The following is an 8,204-nucleotide window of genomic DNA, read 5'->3' on the forward strand; positions in this document are numbered from 1 at the left end:
CTAAAACAAGAGGCAGTTTTACTCCAACAAAGAACTGCAGAAAGAAGGAAAATTAGGGCCACCTCCCCTTCACCTTCTCCCGCACAATAAGTTGCTATCGTTCTGAGTCCAACTGATCTGCAAATGACTGTCTAGTGAAAGTACTGACCTCTCTGGCCACTGCTTGCTGTTCTCTCTGGCTTTCTCTCTTAGAAGGGCTTCCTTTCATCTCTCTACTTTCTTTCATCTTTTGAGGTTGCCAACTCTTTATCGAAGGGATACTTCCTATGGATGGGTTGATACCTTGTCCTCAGGTACTAAAAGAAAAAGGTTTTTTTTTTTTTTTTTTTTAACATATCCATTCCTTGGATTCACCACAATATAGAGGTTTCCCCAAAGTTCACTAGAATTAAAGGAGATCAGTTTCATTTCCCTTATTTGTAAAATGAAGGGGTTGAGCTCAGTAACCCATAGGGTTCCTTCCCTAAATATATAACCCACAGTAGAATTGAAAAGGTCCTTCAAAGTAATTTAGTCCAACTTTTAAGGTCTTTTGGGCCTATAAGAATACTATGAAGAAGGCCCCATGTGAGCAAAGCTTATGATAATTTGGAGAACAACAAAAAAGGCCCTTTAAAACCATACTGGGCCAGAGAGGGCAGCTAAGTATAGTGGACAGTGAACTGGCCTTTCCACCAAAAAGATCTGTGTTCAAGTTCTATCTCTGATACGTATTGACTGTATGACCCTATGTAAGTTGCTTAACCTCTCAGGCAGCTCTTTAAGGCTCTAAATTGCAGAGGAAAGTGCTGACCTATGTTCTCTCATCTGGGAGCTCCTTATAAAGTCATAAGTCTAGTTTCTATTCCTATAGCTGGGACAGAAAAAAGTTAGCAGGGGTAAATGGGATAATACCAATTTATGGAAGAACCCTTCTTTGGTTTGTTTTTTTTCTACTAGGGAGAGAGTGTTTAATAGGGAACTATGATCACTGAGGAATTCTGTTGAAAATGGGGGTGCCTTGTAACTGGAAGTGGGTAAATGTTTTGACTTCCAAAAATAGAAAGAAGACAAGTTCAAGATTTTGTCCTCAATTATTGGCAAAGTTCTAGATTATTAAAGAGGTGATTTGAGAACCCTTATTCCAGTCTGGCGTCATTTTCTTTTCTGGTAGGGTTACTAGACTAGTTAATGTGGGGGATGCTGTGGATACCATATTATTAATTGAACTTCATCAAGGCAATTGATAATGTCTTTCAATATCCTTGTGGGCAGGGAAGAGGAACAGGGAGAGGAGTCTTGATGTATTTAGAACTGACTGAATGACCACACTCAAAGAGTGGTCATCAATCAATCAATCGATCAACAAGCACTTATGAAGTGCCATCTATAGGTTGGACACTGTGTTTAAAAGCACAAAAGCTAAATATCCCCTGTCCTCAAGGAGGTTATATTCTATGAGAAGTCATCAATGAGTCAGTGGAGTAAGACACTTAATGAAGTGTCACGTGCTCTTGGTGCAAGGCTGGTCAACATTTTTATATATGAATTGGATGAAGACATAAATACAATACTTTAAAGGTCCAGGTATATCAAATTGCTTACTGTCTCTGGGAGCAGGGAGAGAAATGAGGAAGAGAGAAAATTTGGAACTCAAAATTTAAAAAACTGAATGTTAAAAATTGTGTTTATATGTCATTGGGGAAAATAAAATATTATTTTAAAGAAGACAGGGAAAATAAATAAATAAAGGCAATGTTTGTAAAATTTGTAGATAAGGAATTTAGATACACAGCCAAGGGGATGCTGGTCAATGTTTAACAAATGGTTCTCTGAAAAAAATACGTATAATACACTTTTAAGTTTAATTGGCATTATTAACATATGCTCCATCACTTTCTTAAGTATAATCAATAAAACAACAAATCAAGCTTGGATTTGTAGCATTTGTCTGTTTCTTAGATATAAATGCTCACTCTGGAAATTTCACAGTAGGTCTGTTTGAGCTGGTTCTAACACATCTCTGGACATAGGTAATAAATACATTAAACTGCAGAATCCAGATCCTAAAAGATCTCCACAGGCTAGAAGGAAGGGTGAATTGAAATAGATGCAACTTAATGCAGATAAATTTAGATAAATTTAAAGTTCTATTTCACAAATATAAATGGCAAAAGTCATTGTTGGACAACAATTCCTGTGATAAAGATTTTGGTGTTTTAGTAGACTGAAAACAATATTTTAAAAATATTTAGTAAGAACTTACTATGCACTTGTTCGGTCACTTTCAGTCATGTCTAATTCTTTGTGACCCCACTTGGGGGTGTTCTTGGCAAAGATATTGGAGTGGTTTGCCATTTCTTTCTCCAGCTCATTTTACAGATGGGGAAACTGAGGCAAATAGGGTAAGTAACTTGCCCACAGTCACACAAGCTAGTAAGTGTCTGAGGCTTGATTTGAACTCACAAAGATAAGTCTTCCTGACTCCAGGCCAGTCTTCTAACCACTGAGCTACCTGGCTATATAAAAACAAAAACAAAACAGTCCCTATCTTCAAGTGGTTTACATAGTCTTGGGGTGGGGTATGTGAGAAGGATTTTACATATATATATTTATATATGTAAATAAATACAAAATAATACTGAAGGGTCTTAATAAGGATTAACATCAGGAGTCAACAGTATGGCATGAAGGTCAATAATGCTGTGTTACCTTATATTATGGCAACTAGGTGGTGAAGCGGATGGTAAACTGGGCCTGGAGTAATGAAGACCTGAGTTAAAATCCAGTCTCAAGACACTAGCGGAATGACCCTGAGGAAGTCACTTAACCTTGTTTGCCTCAGTTTCTTCATCTGTAAAATGAGCTGGAGAAGGAAATGGCAACCACTCCAGTATCTTTGCCAAGAAAGCCCAAATGGGGTCACAAAGAGTTGGACACAACTGCAACGAACAAACAACTTATATTATATTGAGAGGCACAGTGTTCAGAATGGCAAGGGGTGGTGGAGAATGGAGGTGGTGATATACCCACTATCCTTTGCCTTGACACTGCTTGGGATACTGTGTTCATTTCAGAAAGTCACATTTTATTAACAACATTGTCAAACTGACAGAGAGGGGGTCAGAATGGTCTGAGAACTTGACATTATGCCATATGTGGTTCAATTGAAGGAACTGGGAATGTTTAGCCTGCAGAAGACAATGAGATCATGAGCATTATCTTCAAATATTCAAAGGCTTGTCATGTGAAAGAGGGATTTTATTTATTTGTTGTCTTGGCCTTGTAAGACAGAGAGAGAGTCACAGGGACTTCTTGGCTTAATATATTTACAAGTTTTTTAGCTGAATAGAAGCAAGGATTTCCTAACAGAGCTGTGGAAAAGTGCAATGGGCTATCATGGGAAATACAGAATTCCCTTCAACAGAGGTCCTCCAGTGGAGAGTTGATCACCACTTACCAAAGATGCTGAAGAATGCTCTAATTCGTGCTTTGGATTAGACAAGCTTAGAGATCTCTGACAATTGTGGAACCCTACAGTTCTATGAATCTCCTCTTTAGAATCTCCTCTTTACACATACTCCCTTGTGAGAGCTTAACACTGATTTAAAGTCCAGGCAGTACCTTGTAAGTCCCATTCCCCACAGAGGGTCCTCACCTCATCTCCACACAAACTATGGAGGGTAGTGGTCTTCAAGGATCTTCTCCTGAGTTTGCAGAGGAAGTCACTCCCTCTTTCAGCTTTAATTCTTATGATTCTTTAGCAGAAAACAGAGGCACAGCAAGATTGAGTTTATTTCACAAACATTTATTCACTAGGGAATCTACAAAGATAAAATAAGAAATGGTTACTGCCTTCAAGAAGGTTAAATTCTAGTAGAAGTATACATTTTTACTGAATTCATGATTATTATATTATTATTGTTAATGACAATAGCTAGCATTTCTATACTGCTTTAAGGTTTGCAAAGTGCCTAAATACAATTATTATCTCATTTAATTCTCACAATAATCTTGAGAGGTAGGTACGATATTATTATCTCATTTTACAGATGAGGGAACCGAGGCACAGAAAGGTCAGATGACTTGCCCAGGGTCACACAGCTTGGCTTGGCCAAGAATCTGAGGTCACATTTGAACTCTAGACTTGCCGACTGTATCCACAGCATCACTTAGTTAACTGAACTTGAATTTGAATAGTATAGGGATTTAACAGGACTTCGAAGTGATTTGCCCACTTAGGACTCTCAGATCACCTAGGACTCCAGTGGTTAAATCTGGAGTCTATATAGAAGTGCTGTATTACTGAAATCCTTCCCCAGAGATAACTGGAGCTGACCTATAATGCCTTTCCTTGCTCCCAACGCCCATACTTACTCTAGCCTAATATCCTAACAGATTTATTATATCATTGATGTAGGCATTCCTTTTGGTGCTTCAGGTTGCGTCTCATTCACGCTTGCCTATCTTGGGTGACTCTATTGAATGGCCTTCCAGAAATTCTCTATTGAAGGTCCACCAACATGGTGAAGGTAATTCTCTCCTGACACTTTGAGGGCATAAATGGAAAAAGAAGGTTGTTTATCTCTTGTCATGAATGGCTGATTTTTTTTCCCAGTCATACACTTCTTTCAAGTCGTTCTTCGCAATAAAATAAGCAGTTCTGCAAAAGCACTATTCCACAGTAGACCACATCTTTATAGTTAAAAACTCACTGAAAGATCTAGACAAAAGACTGAGAATACAATCTATTACTGTGCTTACTGGTTTTTGTTTTGTTTTGTTTTTTTACTAGAAATAAAGCATTTGATTCATTACAATAAAATATTGCCTAAAAGGCTATCTTACAATAAGGTATCTCCTATGAATATATCAAAATTATGCAATACGCACACATATACAAAATTCAAATACTATATATTCCTTCTCCTATTTCCCAATCCACTAGCCATGTCTCTTTCCCTTACCTACCCTCTCACTCTTCCCTATCTTAGTCCAAATCAATCAACAAGCATTTGTTATGTACTTACTAAGTGCCTGTACTAATATTTAGTGGGCATACAAAGATAGAAGTGTCAGTGCCTGCCCTCAAGGAATTTATATTCTAATGGGGGAAACAATGCAAATTTATCTATCTATCCATCTATCATCTATCTATCTTCATATATGTGATATGAAATCAGAGATGCTTATATATAAATCAGAGGTGAACATATATATACATATATGTGTATACAAACATTTGTAAATCACAGATGTGCTAGAAAAATATTTGACTGGGGAAAAGAGTACATACACACACTTAACTTCAAATTGTATTATTAACAAGTTCTTAAGTCTAGACTAAGGGATTAGCAAACTACTCTCTAAGGGCCATATCGACCTACCATTTGTTTTCATAAAGTCCTTAAGCTAAGAGAGTTTTTATATTTTAAAATAAAAGAAAGCTTTATTTTAAAACACCAATTTTTAGCTGGGGGCTATACAAAATAGGCGGTGGGCAGAAACTCACTGATGTTGCCCTAGATAATCAACGAACCAATAAGTAAAACCCTGATTTGTAGTGATTGTCAGTTTCTAAGGTCTAAATGCTCACACTGAAAGTTTGACAATCAATTCTTGCATTTCCCTATTATAGTATGTACAAAATGCACATTGTATCATTTTAGAAGGGAGTGCACTAGCAGCTGGTGGGACCAGGAAAGCCTTCACGTGGAAAGTGGTGCTTGAAGGAAGCCAGGGCTTCCCAGAGGTGCAGGTGAGGAGGGGATGCATTTCAGGCGTGAGAGATAGTCAGTGTAAAGGATAGAGATGGGAGATGGAGTGTCTTGATGGAGAACAGTATGTAGGCCACCTGGACATCTGTGTTTCATTGTTTTTGGGAAACTCTCCAATGATCTTGGCCTTAGTGCCTTCTGCCACGCCCACTTACACAACTGGAGCTGATGCCTATCTGCCAATAAGAGAGCTGAGATGGTGGTGCTGACCACTGGACTTATGGCCATCTCATCAAACAGAGATGAGACAAAAAAAATTAAGAAGGAGCCTCTTTCTGTGGCCTTCTGGCCACAGCTCCCACACGGGTATCAGGAAGAACTGTGGTAGCGATTATCTTCTGTAATTCTGGTGACCATGTTTGAGCAATAAGTGATGTTGGTGAGAGCTATCCAAAAGTAAAAGGGGCTCCCTCACAAGGCAGGACATTATAGTTCTTGACTACAGGCACTCAGAACTCATACAGTTCAAGAATCACTTGTCAGGCATGTTGTCTAGGGGATTCTTATTCATGTATGTGTTGGACTGGATGGATTTATAGAATAGCAACAACTGGGACGGGGCAAACAGAGCTTTGGCTCAGGACACCACCTTTCAAAAGGATGCTTCTAGCACTTGAATACTCAAATAGATGTATGATTTTTATTGATTTAGATGTTCCTTCCAATAATACAGATTGTAACGCATTAATATTCTTTCATAAATTAGACACAGGAAGAGTCTAGCTAATCAAACATGTTGGAAGCTCTTCTTATTTTCTCTTGACATAACAAGGGACACTCTGGCTATATATCTGTCAACCCTCTCTCCCTTACCATATGGCCAATCTATCTTTTCTTCTTTTCATACAATTTCTTGATGACATATTTTACTCTTTCATTGAAGTTTCTCTTTGGTTTTATGTTTCAGCCTATTTATGCCTGCAATGCACTTCTCTGTGGTCCTGTATAATAATTGTTTTTAGTTCTTTGGAGACTTTTATTCCATGTCTTGCTCCCATATAGCAATACTAGCACAGTTTAGTTTTCAAAAGGTAGACCTTTGCTTTCATGGGAAGATTGGGGTTATCAAAAAGCTTTACAATATCCCAAAAATGATCCAGACTATTCCTGTTCAACTCTGGCCCCAACTCAGTGTCCATTGGTACTGTCTGTCCTAGAATAATATAGTGATGGGACAAGATCTATGAGTTATCCATCCAAATGCCTTATTATAGTTGGGGCAATAGATATTCTATATCTACTTATTCCTTCCTATGTGGATGAACTGTTAGGCCAATCTCCTTTATTCTAGGAGACAATGTAATCAGTAAACATTTATTAAGTGTCTACTTTGTGCCAAGTGTAGGAGAAACAATATTTACCAGGGTTCCCTGGCATGTCGACCAGGCTAGTCTTTTCCTTAGATGGCAAAGAAGCTGTCCTAGATACATGATTGATTTATTAAGGCACAAACCACTGAAATGACTTTGTGGTCATCTGAGGGCATAAAAGAGGGCAGTCCATGCCCAGTCAGTTACCCCTCAGATTTGATGGATGTCACACAGCCATGAAAATCATCACATCTTGCTCTGCTGGCCAAAGACTGTTTGGAGATAAGAGGGAACCTCTTCTACCTAAACCATTACCATGTCTTTGATGTATATCTTTTAATGTCATAGCTTAGTAAATCCCCTTTTGTTACTTGTTAAATGTACCAAAAGTGTTTAATTTAATTCCAATCTTGAATCTGAACTAAGTCAGACCTTGCCTATGGCATCAGTTATGACAGAATCATTATGCAATCCAAGAAACATCTGGAGGATGCACAGCTAGTCTGAGGCTTGATTCTAACTCTGGGATATGACTCCAGGCCTCGCACTCCATTCACTGTACCATCTAGCTACCCTTTTCTTCCCCTGTTTGCTTGTATATAATAACTCTGACAAGTTGATGGCCTAACTTCATAGACATCTAACTTAGGGATAATTTCCACATTGATAATACGGTTTTTTTCATTATCTACTAAAATGTAATCTATAGCATTTGAATTAGTTAAAATAGCACATGCCTTTCTTTCTTCCCCAAAGTGGCTTCATGATATAAACTTAAGTGCTTTATTATTATCTTATAGGCAATGAGGAGCTAGGGAAAGTTTTAGAATCATCTTTGCCCAGTTGGATCCTTCTCTGATAAAAACATGCCAACTCTTGAGGTTCTCACCTAAAAACTCTTCTATCTTCAATCTACAATCATGAGCCTAGTAAATGTTAGGCCTCTGATGAAGAACCCCTGGAGAACTGGCCTGCATTTATGGTCCAAAGGTCTAACATTGGAAGAACCAGATCTGACTCCAGAAACAAGCTAGTTCTTCTGCTTGACTCTACACCCTATTCTACCATCAAGCCAGAGTTCATTCACGGTATCAACAACCATGGGATATCTAGCTTGGCATCTTCTTAATGGGAAACT

The sequence above is a fragment of the Notamacropus eugenii genome, chromosome 1, assembly GCF_028372415.1.
Source record: "Notamacropus eugenii isolate mMacEug1 chromosome 1, mMacEug1.pri_v2, whole genome shotgun sequence".
Lineage (NCBI taxonomy): Eukaryota > Metazoa > Chordata > Mammalia > Diprotodontia > Macropodidae > Notamacropus > Notamacropus eugenii.